This window comes from Pleurodeles waltl, chromosome 5, assembly GCF_031143425.1.
Source record: "Pleurodeles waltl isolate 20211129_DDA chromosome 5, aPleWal1.hap1.20221129, whole genome shotgun sequence".
NCBI lineage: Eukaryota > Metazoa > Chordata > Amphibia > Caudata > Salamandridae > Pleurodeles > Pleurodeles waltl.
In genome coordinates, this window is record NC_090444.1 from 1,623,507,949 (window position 1) to 1,623,529,438 (window position 21,490).

Genomic DNA, 21,490 nt, shown 5'->3' on the forward strand with positions numbered 1-21,490 from the left:
CTGAGCTCACAATTTAAAAATACATCTTTTAGTAAAGTTGATTTTAAGATTGTGTGTTTGAAAATGCCACTTTTAGAAAGTGGGCATTTTCTTGCTTACACCATTTCTGTGACTCTGCCTGTTTGTGTATTCCCTGTCTGGGTCAGTTTGACAGTTGGGCTGGTTGCACCTCACACTAAGCAGTGACAGAAAGGGAGCTCAGTGTAGTCTGCATGTCCTAATGAGCCATCTGTGCTAGGAGGGAGTGGAGGAGTGGTCACTTACACTTGAAAGGGCTGTGCCTGTCCTCACATAATGCCGTCTCTGACCCCCTGGTGAGTGTCTGGGGCCTGGCCTGGGCAAGGCAGGATTTCACATTCAAAAGAGACTTTACTTTGAAGTAGGCCTACTTCAAAGGAGAAATTGGGTATAAGAAGGGCACCCAAAACCACAGAATTTAGAACACTTCTGGAAACAAGAGGAACCTCTGCCTGGAGAAGAGCAGAAGAGCTGAGGAGAAGTGCTTCCCTGCCTGTGACTGTGCTTTGTGGAGCTATCCTGAAGTTGCTGTTTCTGCCAGAGTAAGAGGGCAAAGACTGGACTTTGTGTGCCTTCCATCTTGTGAAGAAATCTCCAAGGGCTTGATTTAGAGCTTGCCTCCTGTTGTTTGAAGTCTCAGGGACAGCAAAGACTTCTCTCTGCCAGCACCTGGAGTCTCTGGAGAGACGCCTGCTCTGACAAGTGGTGCCCTATCCAGTCCCTGGGCCTTTGAAAGGAAAGCTGGTGGAAATCCAAGGAAATCGACTTTGGGCGACTTCGGACCGGCGCCGCTGCTGAATCCGGTGGCGCCGCCTGCACCCGACTCCGGGATCTTCGATGGATCGCGACGACTTTCGCAGGCCCAACGCCACAGCAGCCCCGCTAATGTCCGCGAATCCGTGGAAGTCGCCGCACCACGTCGTGACCGACACCACTCGAAGTGCGCGGATTCAACGTTTCGCACAGACGCCGCGATCCCCGACTTCGCGCCTCGACTTGTTATCACTCTTCACCAAAGGTACTGTACTTGGGGGTCTATGCGACTCCGTGTCCGGCGGTGCTGGTGTCGGCTTGTTGGGAACAAATCCGTCACAACGCCGTGTTAACACCTCATCAAAGCATTTTGTGTTTCTAAGCGCTATTTTTGAGTTTAATCTTTAAAAATTCATAACTTGACTTGTGTATGTCGGATTTTTGTCATTTTGGTCTTGTTTTGTTTAGATAAATATTTCCTACTTTACTAACTGGTGTTGTGTCATTTTGTAGTATTTTCATTAAGTTACTGTGTGTGTTGGTACAAATACTTTACACCTAGCACTCTGAAGTTAAGCCTACTGCTCTGCCAAGCTCCCAAGGGGGTAAACAGGGGTTAGCTGAGGGTGATTCTCTTTTACCCTGACTAGAGTGAGGGTCCTTGCTTGAACAGGGGGAAACCTGACTGTCAACCAAAGACCCCATTTCTAACATAGGTGATCAGCGGTTGGGATTTGGACTTGTATTTGTACTTGACATAGAGTGATTAAGTATATAGTACTGTTGTGATCTCAGACCACTACGTGACCACATACTACTTGTCTTGTGATTTTTGCTTTTTCTCTTTGGGACTGTTTTTGTTCTTCTTCCATTCCTGCTGATCCCTTGATTGACATTTCTTGAACTTCATTTGGGAACTTGTTTTTCTGCCTCTGGAACTTTGCACTTAAACCTCTCATCATGTCTCAATCTGGAGATGCACCAGTTGAAGCTGCTTTTGACCTAGAGAAACTAGAGAGCTATACAAAGGCTCAGTTGAAGCAGTTTTGTAAAAGTTTTGACTGTCCCATTAAGAGCTCATCCAAGATGGAGGAGCTGCAAAAGGCGCTGACGGCCTGGGTGACAGCCACAGAAGCTGAGGAGCACACAGAGGATGAGGAGGATGAGGAGGGAGAGGGGCAATCCATTCACAATGGTATAGTGGGTGGACCTGTTATACCCAGGGAGAGAGTCTCTAGGGCAGGTAGCAGTGTGTCCTCCAAGGGTCTGGCCCCTGAAGAGTTACAGGACCGACAGGCAGAGAGGGAGTACCAGTTGCAGCTGAAAAAGCTTAGTTTAAAGATGGAGTGGGAAAGGGAGAGGGAGGAGAGGCAAGCAGCCCTTGAGGAAAAGAAGATGCAGCTGGCTCATGAGCTTAACTTAAAGGAGTTGGATCAGAGGAGCCAGTTTAGTAGAGATGGTGGCAGCATTACTACAGTGCAGCGTGAAAGAAGAGTACACATACCAAAGGATCTTGTGAAGGATTACAAGAGGGAGGATGACATACACTTGTGGTTCAAGGTGTATGAGTATGCTCTCCACATGAATCAGGTCCCTGAAGCTCATTGGGGGCGGCTCTGTGGAAACACTTTGAGGTAAAGGGGAGGGATACACTGACAGCCTTAGGGGATGCTCAGGATCTCACCTACACTATCATGAAGGATGCCCTACTCACAAGGTATGGTCTCACCCCTGAGCAGTATAAGAATACGTTTAGATCCTAAAAGAAAAAGGAATCCCAAACATGGTTGGAATGTGTAGATTCTTTTTGCAGGTCACTGGATGGTTGGGTGAAGGGCAGTAAAGTAACTACGTATGAGGGGCTTTACAATTTGATTGCTTGGGAGCACTTGTACAGTTTATGTTTTCCAGAGCTGAGCCAGCACCTGATTGACAGCAAGCTGACTGATCCCAGGAAGCTTGCGCAGGAAACGGACCGCTGGGAGAGTACCAGGGTCCAGAATAGGCATGGGGGAGACCACGCCAAGGGTGGGCAGGGTCCCTCTCAGAAGAAAGGGGGGGGAGGGTAAACAGGGGGAGTTCTCTAAAGGGCCCCAAACTGATTCCCAGGGTAAGGATTCCCAACCCCCCAGTGAGTAGAAGCCATGGTTCTCCAAAGGGAAGCCTGTGGCAGGTGGTCCCGCAAGTAAGTGCTATTCATGTGACCAGGTGGGTCATGTGAGGGGGGACCCCAAATGCCCCAAAAGTAAACCGGCACCACCCACTGCGGCGCCGTCCCAGGGTTTGGCCAGTGTAGCGCTTGGGGAGGAGTTGGTTTCAGGTGGGTGGGAACCATCTGAAATGACCCTTGTCTCACTAGGGGACACTGAGATGGTCCAGAGAACCCTATGCCTGAAAACACTAAGACGTACAGGCAGTGGGTGACCATTAATGGCCAGAGGGTGGAGGCTCTGAGAGACACAGGAGCCAGTGTGACTACACTGAGGAGTCAGCTGGTGTCTGAAGAGCAGATAGATCCCTGGGTACTTCAACAAGTAGTTGCAGTGGACAACTCAGAACGCCTGTACAGAGTGGCGCAGCTTCCCTTTGAATGGGGGTGGGGGGTCTCAGGTTCCTTGAAAGTAGCTGTGAGTCCAACCATGCCTGTTGATTGTTTGCTAGGCAATGACCTGGAGGATTCCCCTTTCGAAGGAGGTGGAACACAGGTCTCAGTTGGAGATGTTGGGTCTGCCTTGGTGGGTATGCGTATCCACCCTGTCAATGGCAGCCCGTCAGGGTGATCAAGAGCCCCTGGAGCCTGAAACAGTGGCCCAGAGAACCGCCAAGAAGGGGAAGGGCAGGGGGCATGGGAAACCGGCCCCTGAAGTTCCCATGGTCCGGGAGGAGGCGGAGCCTGAGGGTGACACCCTGGAGCCTACAGGGGAACAGGTGGCTGAACTGGGGGAGGTCCCTGAGCTGTCGCAGTGGCAGCAGGAAGGGGATCCCACCAGGGAGGTATTCTGTGAGGCACAGAAGGTATGCCCTAATCTAGAGGGGCTGCGGCAGCGGGCTGCAGCAGCAGGCTGCAGCCCAGGCGGCTGGTGAGGAGCCAGGATCACACCTAATCTACTGGTAGGATGGCCTCCTGTGTAGCGAGCCTAAGGTTCCTGACACTGGGTCAGCCCGTGTGCTGGTGGTACCCCAGTGCTTTGGGGCCTTCCTACTGGGTCTGGCTCATGATGTGCCTTTAGCTGGACACTTGGGGCAGGGCAAGACCTTTGACAAGCTTGTCACCCACTTTTATTGGCCCCAAATGCAAAAGCACTCTGATACCTACTGTAGGTCTTGTCAAACTTGTCAGGCAAGTGGGGGAAATGTAATGCGCCCCTCCAACCTTTTCCGGTAGTTAGTACCCCTTTTGAAAGGTTTGGTATTGACATTGTGAGGCCTCTGGATCCCAAGACAGCCATGGGGAGCAGGTTCATCCTGGTCTTGGTGGACTATGCCACCCGGTATCCCAAAGCCATTCCTCTAAGGACCGTCACTGCCCCTGTGGTAGGCCGTGCCTTGATGGGGTTTTTTACTCACATGGGGTTCCCCAAGGAAGTGGTATCTGATAGGGGTACCAACTTCATATCTACGTATATGAAGTCTCTGTGGAAGGTGTGTGGTGTAACCTACAAGTTCACCACGTCTTACCACCCCCAAGGTAATGGTCTGGTTGAGAGATTCAACCGCACCTTGAAAGGCATGGTCATGGGCCTGCCAGAGGCCTTGAGGCGGAAGTGGGACGTCCTCTTGCCATGCCTTCTGTTCGTTTACAGGGAGGTACCTCAAAAGCGACTTGACTTTAGCCCCCTTGAGCTCATCTATGGCCACCCTGTGAGGGGACCTTTGAGTCTGGTGAAGGAAGCTTTGGAGAAAGCTCCTAGTAAACCACCCCAGGATGTATTTAGCTACATGCTGGCTTTAAGAAACCAGACTGCTTGCTTCAGGAGTCTCGCTCAGGAGAACTGTTAGAAATGGGGTCTTTGGTTGACAGTCAGGTTACCCCCTGTTCAAGCAAGGACCCTCACTCTAGTCAGGGTAAAAGAGAATCACCCTCAGCTAACCCCTGCTTACCCCCTTGGTAGCTTGGCAGAGCAGTAGGCTTAACTTCAGAGCGCTAGGTGTAAAGTATTTGTACCAACACACACAGTAACTTAATGAAAACACTACAAAATGACACAACACCGGTTTAGAAAAATAGGAAATATTTATCTAAACAAAACAAGACCAAAACGACAAAAATCCGACATACACAAGTCAAGTTATGAATTTTTAGAGATTAAACTCAAAAATAGCGCTTAGAAACAAAAATGCTTCGATGAGATGTTAACACGGCGTCGTGACGGAGTCGTTCCCAACAAGCTGACACCAGCGGCGCCGGACACGGAGTCGCGTAGACCCCCAAGTACAGTACCTTTGGTGAAGAGTGAAAACAGGCCGATGCGCGAAGTCGGGGATCGCGGCGTCTTTGCGAAACGTTGAATCCGCGCATTTCGAGCGGCGTCGGTCACGACGTGGTGCGGTGACTTCCACGGAGTCGCGGACTTCAGCGGGGATGCTGCGGCGTCGGGCCTGTGAAAAGCGTTGCGTTCCAGCGAAGGTCACGGCGTCAGGTGCAGGCGGCATTACCAGATTCAGCAGCGGCGGCGGTCCGAAGTCGTCCGAAGTTGATTTCCTTGGATTCCACCAGCTTTCCTTTCAAGGGCCCAGGGACTGGATAGGGCACCACTTGTCAGAGCAGGAGTCTCTCCAGAGACTCCAGGTGATGGCAGAGAGAAGTCTTTGCTGTCCCTGAGACTTCAAACAACAGGAGGCAAGCTCTAACTCAAGCCCTTGGAGATTTCTTCACAAGATGGAAGGCACACAAAGTCCAGTCTTTGCCCTCTTACTCTGGCAGAAGCAGCACTGCAGGAAAGCTCCACAAAGCACAGTCACAGGCAGGGCAGTACTTCTTCCTCAGCTATCAGCTCTTCTCCAGGCAGAGGTTCCTCTTGGTTCCAGAAGTGTTTCTAAAGTCTGTAGATTTGGGTGCCCTTCTTATACCCATTTTAGTCTTTGAAGTCACCTTTCTTCAAAGGGGACTCACACCTACTTGTGAAATCCTGCCTTGCCCAGGCAAGGCCTCAGACACACACCAGGGGGTTGGAGCCGGCATTGTCAGAGGCAGGCACAGTCCTTTCAGATGAGAGTGACCACTCACCCCTCCCTCCTTGCAGAGATGGCTAATCAGGAAATGCAGGTTACACCCCAGCCCCCTTTGTGTCACTGTCTAGTGCGAGGTGAAAAACAACCCAACTGTCAAACTGACCCAGACAGGGAATCCACAAACAAGGCAGAGTCACAGAATGGTTTAAGCAAGAAAATGCTCACTTTCTAAAAGTGGCATTTTCAAACGCACAATCTTAAAATCAACTTTACTAAAAGATGTATTTTTAAATTGTGAGTTCAGGGACCCCAAACTCCACATGTCCATCTACTCTCTTGGGGAATCTACACTTTAATCATATTTAAAGGTAGCCCCCATATTATCCTATGAGAGAGACAGGGCTTGCAACAGTGAAAAACGAAGTTGGCAGTATTTCACTGTCAGGACATATAAATCACATTACTATATGTCCTACCTTATCCATACACTGCACCCTGCCCTTGGGGCTACCTAGGGCCTACCTTATGGGTGCCTTACGAAAAGGGAAGGTTTGGGCCTGGTAAGTGGGTACACTTGCCAAGTCGAATTTACAGTGTAAAAATACACACACAGACACTGCAGTGGCAGGTCTGAGACATGATTACAGAGCTACTTATGTTGGTGGCACAACCAGTGCTGCAGGCCCACTAGTAGCATTTGATTTACAGGCCCTGGCACCTCTAGTGCACCTTACTAGGGACTTACTAGTAAATCAAATAGGCCAATCATGGATAAACCAATTACATACAATTTACACGGAGAGCATATGCACTTTAACACTGGTTAGCAGTGGGAAAGTGCTCAGAGTTCAAAAGCCAACAACAACAGGTCAGAAAAAAATAGGAGGCAGGAGGCAAAAAGATTCAGGATGACCCTGCATAAGCAAAAGTCCAACACGACCCCCTACCACCCTAAAGCCAGGGGAGAACAATCAATACCTTGATGTACTTCCCTGATTGGGGCGATAGAAGAAGGACCCAGGCCCACAACAGCAGGGGCATGTTCCAGTTCTACGCCTTCCTGACTCCAGTTGGATCCCTCTGTCCATACACTCAGGGCCCACTATGCTAACCCATTGGGAACCCTTCTCCACATCTGCAGACACCATCTGTGCAGCGCCTAACTTTACTTTGCTCACAGATGTATTGCAATGGGCAAATAGTACCACCAGGGCCAACACAGTGGTGTTGCACACTCCACCCCTGGGGTGTGACTCTCGTCTCCCCCCAGGGGCAACTCTGTCCACCAGGACAGCAAGCCACAGTGGCCCCAGACAACTGTCAGGGATGAGAGCCCAACCTCAGGCCTCTCCAAGCACTGTGACTGCGGAGAGTGGGGGGCAGTAGCCCCAGGTGCCTGACACCCTTTGACCACTCTCCCTTCCACCAGGTCAGAGAAGATAACCTGACCCTGGTCCTCCCCTCTGGGGCTCTGTACCCTCCCTCCAGGAGCGGCACCCCAGAGTAAACAATTGTCAGGGTGCTTGTAGAAGCAGTCCTGCACAATTCTTCCACCAGTGCAGGGATGTTAACCTGCAACTGATCCTCCAACCTGGGGTCTGTACCTTCAGGTTGGACCAGGGCCAGGGGTGAGGCTTCCCTCCCCCTGCCCTCTCTTCTGGGGTCCTGAACCACCCAACTAGGAGTGCCCCCCAGAAAACAACATGGTAGGGGCACTGTTAGCAGGAGCCCCTTCCTCAAGGTCAGGGGGGACACCTTGAACCTAGCCTTCCAATCCAGGGTCTGTACCCTTAGATTGCTCTGGGGTCAGGGGTGAGTCTTTCTCTCCCCTTCCCCTACTCTCAGGGTTCTGCACCCACCCCTCAAGGAGAGTACCCCTTGAAATCACACCAGGGGGGGTGATTGGGCAAACCGCACCCCCCCTTCAGGTCAGGGTTTATCCCCTGCATCTGATCCTCCAGTCCAGGGTCTGTACCCACAGACTGGACAACTGCCTGGCAACCCAGGAATTCCTGGGGGGCATACCTACCCCCCACCAGGTCAGAGTTTACCCTCTGAACCTGGTCATCCAACCCAGGGTCACCACCCTGCGGTTGAACCACTGCCTGGCGCACCAGGACTTCTTTGGGAGCACACTTACCCCCCACCAGGTCAAAGTTTACCTCCTGAACCTGATCGTTCAACCCAGAGTCACCACCTTGCGGTTGAACCACTGCCTGGCACACAAGGACTTCCAGGGGGGCACACTTACCCCCCCTCTAGGGACACACTGTCCCCAAGGGCCACACAAGAGTCTGGCTGGCTCAGGTCTCCTGACCTCTGCCCATCTGACAGAGTCTGGATTCCCCCCAACCCAGAAATGGTCTCACCAAGGTCATTCCTGGGGGGCTCTGCTCTCAGAGCTGACCCCTGACCCTCCAGGTTCTCCACTGGGGTCCGCAACCCCCTCTCAGCCCTCTGTCTGGACTTCTGCACCCCCTCACTAGGAGTGGTACTGCCAGACACCAGAACTGGTGGGATGCTGGCTACAGCCACCCCCCCCCCAAGTTCTCCTGACACTGTGGGATCTCCCTCAACAGATGGCCCTATAGTACAGGCTAGGCTCCCCTCCTGGTGTTCCCTCATGGAACCCTCTAGGACCTGGGACCGGATCTCGGGCACCTTGGACCTCAGCCATCCCCATTCCCTCTCCTCAGAGACTGGACATGGGGTCCCTCACCCATCCCACCACACTGGGACCTACCTGGGACACTACAATCCTTCCCTACCTCACCTGGTTGGGAAATGCCTAGACCACTCCTCTCAGGAGCCCCCCCAAATGCCTCTTCAGATTCTCTGGTATTCACCAAGAGGTCTGCCTCCATTGTAAGCTCCCTGGGGTCAGAGAACTCACACTCCACCTGGTGTTAGCGTAGCTCTGGAAAATAAGGACTAGACATGTGCTCTCCAGCAATTACATCACTCAGCCCCTTACATGAATTAACCAAAGTACCCTTCACCCAACCATCCAGTGACTCTGCTTTGAAAAAGCACCCCACATCACCCTCCTGAGACTGGTGAGACAGTACCCGACTGTCCCTGACACTCAACCCACACTCTTCTGGGATGTCTTCACACTCCATAACCAGGACTTCTACCTGGGGGGAACCCCTCTCCCTGTCACTCTCACCTAGAGTCAGTAGAGTGTCCCTCCCACCAGTAGGAATATGACTCCCCATGCCAGTTCCCCAATCCACCTCAAGGACCCTGTGCATCACTGGAGCTACTTCATACCCCTGAACCTCCTGGCGTGTGTTAACTTCCTCCTTCAAGTAGGGCACCACATCTCTGGGCATGTGCACTTCTTCAGCAGTACTGGATACAAGATTTTTGCTGCCACCATCTGAACTGGACTCAGCCCTCATGGCCTCCAGCTTCAGCTCTTAACGGCTCAGCTCTTGAGCTGTAATCCTTTCTTTTTCCAGGAATAAGGCTCTCTTCTCCTCAGCCCTCTCAAGCTCTGCATCTAGCTCTTCCAGACTCCGGATTTGAGCTAGGAGCCAATTATCTCTTTCTCAGGGCCCTCCTCAGGGCCACTGCCCTCCTCCTCAGAGTAGTTATCCTCCTCAGACTCATTTGGTGGTGTTGCCTGACAACGTTTCAATTCATACTGAAACAGGGCTGACTCAAGGGGCCATATTTATACTCCGTTTGCGCCGAAATTGCGTCGTTTTTTTTGACGCAATTTCGACGCAAAACTAACGCCAACTAACGCCATATTTATACTATGGCGTTAGAGGCGAATAGCGCCAAAGTTCCCGGAATGTGCGTCATTTTTTAGCGTGAACCCCTTCCTTGCGTTAATGATATGCAAGGGAGGCGTTCCCGTCTAAAAAATGACTCCCAGGACTTTACGTGGTATTTATACTCCCGGGCAAAAGACACGCCCGGGAGTTGGCGTAGCTAAAAACGGCGCATTTGCGCCACTTTTTAACGCCTGCTCAGGGCAGGCGTTAAGGGGCCTGTGGGCTCAAAATGAGCCCACAGGTGCCCTCCCATGCCCCCAGGGACCCCCCCTGCCACCCTTGCCCACCCCAGGAGGACCCCCAAGGATGGAGGGACCCACCCCAGGGACATTCAGGTAAGTTCAGGTAAGTATAATTTTTTATTTTTTATATTTTTTTTTGGTGGCATAGGGGGGCCTTATTTGTGCCCCCCTACATGCCACTATGCCCAATGACCATGCCCAGGGGACAGAAGTCCCCTGGGCATGGCCATTGGGCAAGGGGGCATGACTCCTATCTTTACAATGATAGGAGTCATGTTGATGGGGGATGGGCGTCGTTAAAAAATGGCGCAAGTCGGGTTAAGACGATTTTTTCGACGTAACCTGACTTGCCCCATTTTAAGACGCCCATGCGCCATTTTCCCCCTACGCCGGCGCTGTCTGGTCTACGTGGTTTTTTCCCACGCAAACCAGGCAGCGCCGGTCTGATTGCGCCGTCTAACGCCATTCCATAAATACGGCGCCCGCTTGGCGCTTCAGAATGGCGTTAGACGGCGCAAAACTTTTTGACGCTAAACTGCGTTAGCGCAGTTTAGCGTCGAAAAGTATAAATATGGGCCAAGATCCTCCCTTCTGGATTTCTTGTTCACAGCCAGTCCCCTTTCCATGCAGAATGCTTTAAGCTGCCACTTTGTATACATAAATAGATGCCAGAAATTGACTTCCATTCTGCAAAGGCTTCACAACCAAAAACCAAAGTCCAAAAATATTAGCAATACTTTCAGAAGGACATCAGAGAACTGTTAGACTTTTCATCCTTGGCGTGGTCTCCCTTAACTTTTTGCCTCTGTTCCCCAGGTTGTTGATGTGTGCTGGACTCTGATTTTGCTGTTTTTGTTACTCTGGGCACTTTACCACTGCTAACCAGTGCTAAAGTGCAAGTGCTCCTGTTTAAATTGTATGTAAGTGGTTCATCCATGATTGGCATATTTGAATTACTAGTAAGTCCCTAGTAATGTGCACTAGAGGTGCCAGGGCCTGTAAATCAAATGCTACTAGTGGGCCTGCAGCACTGGTTGTGCCACCCACATAAGTAGCTCTGTAATCATGTCTCAGACCTGCCACTGCAGTGTCTGTATGTGTATTCTACACTGTAAATTCGACTTGGCAAGTGTACCCACTTGCCAGGCCTAAACCTTCCCTTTCCTTACATGTAAGGCACCCCTAAGGTAGGCCCTAGGTAGCCCCAAGGGCAGGGTGCAGTGTATGGATAAGGTAGGACATATAGTAATGTGGTTTATATGTCCTAACAGTGAAATACTACCAATTTCGTTTTCACTGTTGCAAGGTCTGTCTCTCTCTCATAGGATAATATGGGGGCTACCTTTAAATATGATTAAAGTGTAGATTCCCCTAGAGAGTAGATGGACATGTGGAGTTTGGGATCCCTGAACTCACAATTTAAAAATACATCTTTTAGTAAAGTTGATTTTAAGATTGTGCGTTTGGAAATGCCACTTTTAGAAAGTGAGCATTTTCTTGCTTAAACCATTCTGTGACTCTGCCTTGTTTGTGGATTCCCTGTCTGGGTCAGTTGACAGTTGGGTTGTTTTTCACCTCACACCAGACAGTGACACAAAGGGAGCTGGGGTGTGATCTGCATTCCTGATTAGCCATCTCTGCTAGGAGGGAGGGGTGGAGTGGTCACTCTCATCTGAAAGGACTGTGCCTGCCTCTGACAATGCTGTCTCCAGCCCCCTGGTGTGTGTCTGAGGCCTTGCCTGGGCAAAGCAGGATTTCACAAGAAGGTGTGAGTCCCCTTTGAAGGAAGGTGACTTCAAAGACTAAAATGGGTATAAGAAGGGCACCCAAACTTACAAACTTTAGAAACACTTCTGGAATCAAGAGGAACCTCTGCCTGGAGAAGAGCTGATCGCTGAGGAACAAGTGCTGCCCTGCCTGTGACTGTGCTTTGTGGAGCTTTCCTGCAGTGCTGCTTCTGCCTGAGTAAGAGGGCAAAGACTGGACTTTGTGTGCCTTCCATCTTGAAGAAGAAATCTCCAAGGGCTTGATGTAGAGCTTGCCTCCTGTTGTTGAAGTCTCAGGGATAGCAAAGACTTCTTCCTGCCAGCACCTGGAGTCTCTGGAGAGACCCCTACTCTGCTCTGTGGTGCCCTTCCAGTTCCTGGGACCCTGAAAGGAGAGGCTGGCAGCCTAAGGACAAAAATACACGCACCGAGCACCGTGCGGAGAAAAGATCGACGCGAATCCGATCGCGGCTGAGAAAACGACGCGACGCCGGTTCCGCAGCTGAGAAACGACGCCGCAGGAAACGCGACCGAAAAACCGACGCCCGGAGCAGGAGAAACGACGCGCAGCATCGCTGACGGAGGCTGAGAGATCGCACCCTGCGCCGCGGGACTTTCGGATCGTCGTGTGGCTGGCTTTTTCAACGCGCACCGCCGTGCCGAGTTGTTTTCGACGCACACAGCCGTGCAGGGTTACTTTCGACGCACACCGCCCGTGCGGGGTTATTTTTGACGCAAACCAGGTACATTTTCACGCTAGCAGCGCTAGTGTGGTGTTACAACTACCTAAAGACTCTTTTTATTTTAAACCTTTAAAAAATCATAACTTGACTTGTGTATGTTGGATTTTTTGTCGTTTTGGTCTTGTTTTGTCTAGATAAATATTTCCTATTTTTCTAAACTGGTGTTGTGTCATTTTGTAGTGTTTTCATTGAGTTACTGTGTGTGTTGGTACAAATACTTTACGCCCAGCACTCTGAGGTTAAGCCTACTGCTCTGCCAAGCTACCAAGGGGGTAAGCAGGGGTTAGCTGAGGGTGATTCTCTTTTATCCTAACTAGAGTGAGGGTCCTTGCTTGAACAGGGGGTAACCTGACTGTCAACCAAAGACCCCATTTCTAACATTGGTGACCAGCGGTCGGGATTTGGACTTGTATTTGTACTTGACATACAGTAATTAAGTGTACACTACTGTTTTGATCTCAGACCACTACGTGACCACATACTACTAGTCTTGTGATTTTTGTTTTTTACTTGGACTGTTTTTCTCTGCATTTAGTTTCTTTTTTTTTCGCTGATCCCGGGATTGACTTTGCTGAAACTTCATTTGAGAACTTGCTTTTCTGTTTTTGGAACTGTGCATATTTTTTTTAACCTCTCATCATGTCTCAGTCTGGAGATGCCCTAGCTGAAGCTGCTTTTGACTTGGAGAAATTGGAGAGCTACAAGGTGGCTCAGTTGAAGCAGTTTTGTAGTAATGTTGGCTGTCCCATTAAGAGCTCATCCAAGAAGGATGAGCTGCAAAAGGCGCTGAGGGCCTGGGTGACAGCCAAAGCAGCTGAGGTGCACACAGATGAGGAGCCAGAGGGGGAAGAGGAGTTGCAAGTCACTCACACTGATGTAGTGGGTGGGCCTGCTATGTCTCAGGGGAGAATCTCTAGGGCAAGTAGCAGTGTATCCTCCAAGGGTCTGACACCTGAAGAGTTACAGGACAGACAGGCAGAAAGGGAGTACCAATTGGAGCAGAGAAGGCTAGCCCTTGAGGAGAAGAAGATAACAATGGCTCATGAGCTTAGCTTGAAAGAGATAGATCATAGAAGCCAGTCCAGTAGGGATGGTGGCAGCAATTCTACAGTGCAGCCTGAGAGAAGGGTACACATCCCAAAAGACCTTGTGAGGGATTATAAGAGGGAGGATGATATCTACTTGTGGTTCAAGGGTTATGAGTCAGCTCTCCACATGAACCTGGTCCCTGAAGCTCATTGGGGGGCAGCCCTGTGGAAGCATTTTGAGGCAGAGGGGAGGGACACACTGACGGCCTTAGGGGATGCTCAGAGTCTCACCTACCCTGCCATGAAGGAGGCCTTACTTACCAGGTATGGTCTCACCCCTGAGCAGTACAAGGAGAAGTTTAGATCCTACAAGAGAAAGGAATCCCAAACATGGTTGGAATGTGTTGATTCTTGTTGCAGGTCACTGGATGGTTGGGTGAAGGGCAGTAAGGTAAACACGTATGAGGGGCTTTACAATTTAATTGCTTGGGAGCACTTGTACAGTTTATGTTTTCCAGAGCTGCGCCAGCACCTCATTGACAGCAAGCTGACTGACCCCAGGAAGCTTGCACAGGAAGCGGACCGCTGGGAGAGCACCAGGGTCCAAAAGAGGTATGGGGGAGACCACGCCAAGGGTGGGCAGGGTCCCTCTCAGACGAAAGGGGGGGGTAAGGGCAAACAGGATGAGTTCTCTAAAGGGCCCCAAACTGATTCCCAGGGTAAGAATTCCCAACCCCCCAGTGAAAACAAGCCATGGTTCTCCAGAGGGAAGCCAATGGCAGGTGGTCCCCTACGTAAGTGCTATTCATGTAACCAGGTGGGTCATGTGAGGGGGGACCCCAAATGCCCCAAAAGTACACCGGCACCCACTGGTGCACCGTCCCAGGGTTTGGCCAGTGTAGCGCTTGGGGAGGAGTTGGTTTCAGGTGGGTGGGAACCAGCAGAAATGACCCTTGTCTCACTAGGGGACAGTGAGATGGTCCAGAGAAACCTAGTGCCTGATAACACTAAGAAGTACAGGCAATGGGTGACCATCAATGGACAGAGGGTGGAGGCTCTAAGGGACACTGGAGCCAGTGTGACTACAGTGAGGAGTCACCTGGTGTCTGAAGAGCAGATTGATCCCCGGGTACTTCACCAAGTAGTTGCAGTAGACAATTCTGAGCGCCTCTGCAGAGTGGCGCAGGTTCCCTTTGAATGGGGGGGGGTCTCAGGTTCCTGGAAAGTAGCTGTGAGTCCAACCATGCCTGTTGATTGTTTGCTAGGCAACGACCTGGAAGATTCCCCTTGGAAGGAGGTGGAACACAGGTCTCACTTGGAGATGTTGGGTCTGCCTGGGTGGGTATGCGTATCCACCCGGTCTATGGCAGCCAATCAGGGTAGTCAAGAGCCCCTGGAGCCTGAAACAGTGGCCCAGGGGACCGCCAAGAAGAGGAAAGGCAGGAGGCGCGGGAAACCCGCCCCAGAAGTTCCCACGGTCCGGGAGGAGGCAGAGCCTGAGGGTGATGCCCCGGAACCTACAGGGGAACAGGTGGCTGAACTGGGGGAGGTCCCCGAGCTGTCGCAGTGGCAGCAGGAAGGGGGACCCACCAGGGAAGTATTCTGCACAGCGCAGAAGGAGTGCCCTACTCTTGAGGGACTGCGGCAGCAGGCTGCAGCCCAGGCGGCTGGCGGGGCGCCAGGTACTCACCTGATTTATTGGGAGGATGGCCTCCTGTATAGTGAGCCTAAGGTTCCTGAGCCGGGGTCAGCTCGTATGCTGGTGGTACCCCAGGGCTTCAGGACCTTCCTACTGGGTTTGGCTCATGATGTGCCTTTGGCAGGACATCTAGGGCAGGACAAGACCTATAAGAGGCTTGTCTCCCACTTTTACTGGCCCTTGATGAACAAGCAGTCAGCTGCTTATTGTAGATCTTGTCAGACTTGTCAGGCAAGTGGCAAGAGTGGGGGGAAATGCAAAGCTCCCCTCCAACCTTTACCGGTAGTCAGTACTCCCTTTGAAAGGGTAGGAATTGACATTGTGGGGCCTCTGGATCCCAAGACAGCCATGGGCAACAGGTTCATCCTGGTCTTGGTGGACCATGCCACACGGTACCCAGAAGCTATTCCTCTAAGGACGGTCACCGCCCCGTGGTGGGACGTGCCTTGATGGGGGTTTTTACCCGCATGGGGTTCCCCAAGGAGGTAGTATCTGATAGGGGTACAAACTTCATATCCACTTATATGAAGTCTCTGTGGAAGGTGTGTGGGGTAACCTACAAGTTCACCACCCCTTACCACCCCCAAAGTAATGGTCTGGTTGAGAGATTCAACCGCACCTTGAAAGGCATGATTCAGGGCCTGTCGGAGCCCTTGAGGCGTAAGTGGGACGTCCTCTTGCCATGCCTTCTGTTCGCTTACAGGGAGGTGCCTCAAAAGGGACTTGGCTTTAGCCCCTTTGAGCTCATCTATGGCCACCCTGTGAGGGGACCGCTCAGTCTGGTGAAGGAGGCTTTGGAGAAAGCTCCTAGTAAACCACCCCAGGATGTATTTAGCTACATGCTGGCACTAAGAAACCAGACTGCCCGCTTCAGGAGTCTCGCTCAGGAGAACCTGGAAGCAAGCCAGGAGGACATGAAACGGTGGTACGACCAGAATGCCACTCTGGTTGAGTTTCAGCCTGGACAAAAAGTGTGGGTCATGGCACCAGTGGAGCCTAGGGCTCTCCAAGATAAGTGGACTGGGCCTTTTGAGGTGGTGGAAAGAAAGAGCGAGGTCACCTATCTGGTAGACTTGCAATCCCCCAGGAACCCCTTGAGGGTCCTACATGTCAACCGCCTCAAACCACACTTTGAGCGAACTGAGCTATCCATGCTCCTAGCGACAGATGACGGGGTGGAGGAAGAGAGTGAGCCTCTTCCTGACCTCCTGTCTGCAGGAGAGAAAGATGGGTCTGTGGAGGGAGTGATCCTCTCCCCCTCCCTGACTGAGGAACAGCAGAGGGACTGTCGCCACGTGCTGGGACAGTTCGCCTCACTGTTTTCCCTGATCCCAGGAGTCACACACCTGTGCACACATGATGTGGACACTGGGGACAGTACACCTGTTAAACATAAGGTTTACAGGGTGACTGACAGGGTGAGGGCTTGCATTAAGGAGGAAGTCTCCAAAATGTTAGCCCTAAGGGTTATTGAGCACTCCAGCAGTCCTTGGGCCAGCCCAGTGGTCTTGGTCCCAAAGGCTACTGCTCCTGGTGCCACCCCAGAACTTAGGTTCTGTGTGGACTACCGGGGTCTCAATGCGGTCAGCAAGACTGACGCACACCCCATCCCCCGAGCTGATGAGCTCATTGATCGGTTAGGAGCTGCCAAGTACCTCAGTACGTTTGATTTAACATCTGGGTACTGGCAGATTGCCTTAACTGAAGGGGCAAAGGAGAGGTCAGCATTCTCTACCCCCGATGGGCACTTCCACTTCAATGTGATGCCCTTTGGGATGAAGAATGCCCCTGCCACCTTTCAGAGGTTGGTCAACCAGGTGTTGGCAGGACTGGATGAGTTCAGTGCCGCCTACCTGGATGACATTGCTGTGTTTAGTTCCACATGGGAGGAACACCTGCAACACCTCTGGAGAGTGTTAGAGGCCCTGCAGAAGGCAGGCCTCACTATTAAGGCGAGCAAGTGCCAAATAGGGCAGGGTTCTGTTGTGTACTTAGGACACCAGGTGGGGAGTGGCCAGGTGGCACCCCTACAGCCTAAGATCGACACGATTCTGGCTTGGGAGCCTCCCAAGACCCAGACTGAAGTGAGAGCCTTTTTAGGTCTCACAGGATACTATAGGAGGTTCGTTAAGGGATATGGTACCATTGTTACCCCCTTAACTGAGTTGACTTCTAAGAAGCAACCCAAGAAAGTGATCTGGACAGAGGCTTGCCAGAACGCTTTTGATGCCCTGAAGGCTGCCATGTGCACAGCACCTGTGCTGAAGGCACCTGACTACTCCACGGAGTTTGTTGTACAGACAGACGCCTCAGAGCATGGTATTGGAGCAGTACTCTCACAGCTGAATGAAGAGGGCCTAGATCAACCCGTAGCCTTCATTAGCAGGAGGTTACTACCCAGGGAACGTAGGTGGAGTGCCATAGAACGTGAAGCGTTTGCTGTGGTCTGGGCACTGAAGAAGCTAAGACCCTACTTGTTTGGGACTCACTTCCGAGTTCAGACCGACCACAGACCCCTCAGATGGTTAATGCAGATGAGGGGTGAGAACCCAAAACTGTTGAGGTGGTCCATTTCCCTACAGGGGATGGACTTTACGGTGGAACATCGACCCGGTACAGAACACGCCAATGCTGATGGTCTGTCCAGGTTCTTCCGCCTTAGTGATGAGAACTCCCATGAGGTTGGGTAGTTGCTCCCCACTTTTAGCTGGGGGGGACACGTGTTAGACTTTTCATCCTTGGCGTGGTCTCCCTTAACTTTTTGCCTCTGTTCCCCAGGTTGTTGATGTGTGCTGGACTCTGATTTTGCTGTTTTTGTTACTCTGGGCACTTTACCACTGCTAACCAGTGCTAAAGTGCAAGTGCTCCTGTTTAAATTGTATGTAAGTGGTTCATCAATGATTGGCATATTTGAATTACTAGTAAGTCCCTAGTAATGTGCACTAGAGGTGCCAGGGCCTGTAAATCAAATGCTACTAGTGGGCCTGCAGCACTGGTTGTGCCACCCACATAAGTAGCTCTGTAATCATGTCTCAGACCTGCCACTGCAGTGTCTGTATGTGTATTCTACACTGTAAATTCGACTTGGCAAGTGTACCCACTTGCCAGGCCTAAACCTTCCCTTTCCTTACATGTAAGGCACCCCTAAGGTAGGCCCTAGGTAGCCCCAAGGGCAGGGTGCAGTGTATGGATAAGGTAGGACATATAGTAATGTGGTTTATATGTCCTAACAGTGAAATACTACCAATTTCGTTTTCACTGTTGCAAGGTCTGTCTCTCTCTCATAGGATAATATGGGGGCTACCTTTAAATATGATTAAAGTGTAGATTCCCCTAGAGAGTAGATGGACATGTGGAGTTTGGGATCCCTGAACTCACAATTTAAAAATACATCTTTTAGTAAAGTTGATTTTAAGATTGTGCGTTTGGAAATGCCACTTTTAGAAAGTGAGCATTTTCTTGCTTAAACCATTCTGTGACTCTGCCTTGTTTGTGGATTCCCTGTCTGGGTCAGTTGACAGTTGGGTTGTTTTTCACCTCACACCAGACAGTGACACAAAGGGAGCTGGGGTGTGATCTGCATTCCTGATTAGCCATCTCTGCTAGGAGGGAGGGGTGGAGTGGTCACTCTCATCTGAAAGGACTGTGCCTGCCTCTGACAATGCTGTCTCCAGCCCCCTGGTGTGTGTCTGAGGCCTTGCCTGGGCAAAGCAGGATTTCACAAGAAGGTGTGAGTCCCCTTTGAAGGAAGGTGACTTCAAAGACTAAAATGGGTATAAGAAGGGCACCCAAACTTACAAACTTTAGAAACACTTCTGGAATCAAGAGGAACCTCTGCCTGGAGAAGAGCTGATCGCTGAGGAACAAGTGCTGCCCTGCCTGTGACTGTGCTTTGTGGAGCTTTCCTGCAGTGCTGCTTCTGCCTGAGTAAGAGGGCAAAGACTGGACTTTGTGTGCCTTCCATCTTGAAGAAGAAATCTCCAAGGGCTTGATGTAGAGCTTGCCTCCTGTTGTTGAAGTCTCAGGGATAGCAAAGACTTCTTCCTGCCAGCACCTGGAGTCTCTGGAGAGACCCCTACTCTGCTCTGTGGTGCCCTTCCAGTTCCTGGGACCCTGAAAGGAGAGGCTGGCAGCCTAAGGACAAAAATACACGCACCGAGCACCGTGCGGAGAAAAGATCGACGCGAATCCGATCGCGGCTGAGAAAACGACGCGACGCCGGTTCCGCAGCTGAGAAACGACGCCGCAGGAAACGCGACCGAAAAACCGACGCCCGGAGCAGGAGAAACGACGCGCAGCATCGCTGACGGAGGCTGAGAGATCGCACCCTGCGCCGCGGGACTTTCGGATCGTCGTGTGGCTGGCTTTTTCAACGCGCACCGCCGTGCCGAGTTGTTTTCGACGCACACAGCCGTGCAGGGTTACTTTCGACGCACACCGCCCGTGCGGGGTTATTTTTGACGCAAACCAGGTACATTTTCACGCTAGCAGCGCTAGTGTGGTGTTACAACTACCTAAAGACTCTTTTTATTTTAAACCTTTAAAAAATCATAACTTGACTTGTGTATGTTGGATTTTTTGTCGTTTTGGTCTTGTTTTGTCTAGATAAATATTTCCTATTTTTCTAAACTGGTGTTGTGTCATTTTGTAGTGTTTTCATTGAGTTACTGTGTGTGTTGGTACAAATACTTTACGCCCAGCACTCTGAGGTTAAGCCTACTGCTCTGCCAAGCTACCAAGGGGGTAAGCAGGGGTTAGCTGAGGGTGATTCTCTTTTATCCTAACTAGAGTGAGGGTCCTTGCTTGAACAGGGGGTAACCTGACTGTCAACCAAAGACCCCATTTCTAACAAGAACAAAAAGCAGAATCACAAGACAAGTAGTATGTGGTCACGTAGTGGTCTGAACTCAAAACAGTAGTGTACACTTAATCACTGTATGTCAAGTACAAATACAAGTCCAAATCCCAACCGCTGATCACCAATGTTAGAAATGGGGTCTTTGGTTGACAGTCAGGTTACCCCCTGTTCAAGCAAGGTCCCTCACTCTAGTCAGGGTAAAAGAGAATCACCCTCAGCTAACCCCTGCTTACCCCCTTGGTAGCTGGGCAGAGCAGTAGGCTTAACTTCAGAGCGCTAGGTGTAAAGTATTTGTACCAACACACACAGTAACTTAATGAAAACACAACAAAATGACACAACACTGGTTTAGAAAAATAGGACATATTTATCTAAACAAAACAAGACCAAAACGACAAAAATCCGACATACACAAGTCAAGTTATGAATTTTTTTAGATTAAACTCAAAAATAGCGCTTAGAAACAAAAATGCTTCGATGAGATGTTAACACGGCGTCATGACGGAGTCATTTCCAACAAGCCGACACCAGCGGCGCCGGACACGGAGTCGTGTAGACCCCCAAGTACAGTACCTTTGGTGAAGAGTGAAAACAAGCCGATGCGCGAAGTCGGGGATCGCGGCGTCTGTGCGAAACGTTGAATCCGTGCACTTCGAGCGGTGTTGGTCACGACGTGGTGCGGTGACTTCCACGGAGTCGCAGACTTCAGCGGGGCTGCTGCGGTGTCAGGCCTGCGTAGAGCGTTGCGTTCCAGCGAAGGTCACGGCATCAGGTGCAGGCGGCGTTACCAGATTCAGCAGCGGCGTCTCTCCGAAGTCGTCCGAAGTTGATTTCCTTGGATTCCACCAGCTTTCCTTTCAAGGGCCCAGGGACTGGATAGGGCACCACTTGTCAGAGCAGGAGTCTCTCCAGAGACTCCAGGTGCTGGCAGAGAGAAGTCTTTGCTGTCCCTGAGACTTCAAACAACAGGAGGCAAGCTCTGACTCAAGCCCTTGGAGATTTCTTCACAAGATGGAAGGCACACAAAGTCCAGTCTTTGACCTCTTACTCTGGCAGAAGCAGCACTGCAGGAAAGCTCCACAAAGCACAGTCACAGGCAGGGCAGCACTTCTTCCTCAGCTATCAGCTCTTCTCCAGGCAGAGGTTCCTCTTGGTTCCAGAAGTGTTTCTAAAGTCTTTAGATTTGGGTGCCCTTCTTATACCCAATTTTAGTCTTTGAAGTCACCTTTCTTCAAAGGGGACTCACACCTACTTGTGAAATCCTGCCTTGCCCAGGCAAGGCCTCAGACACACACCAGGGGGTTGGAGCCGGCATTGTCAGAGGCAGGCACAGTCCTTTCAGATGAGAGTGACCACTCCGCCCCTCCCTCCTAGCAGAGATGGCTAATCAGGAAATGCAGGTTATACCCCAGCCCCCTTTGTGTCA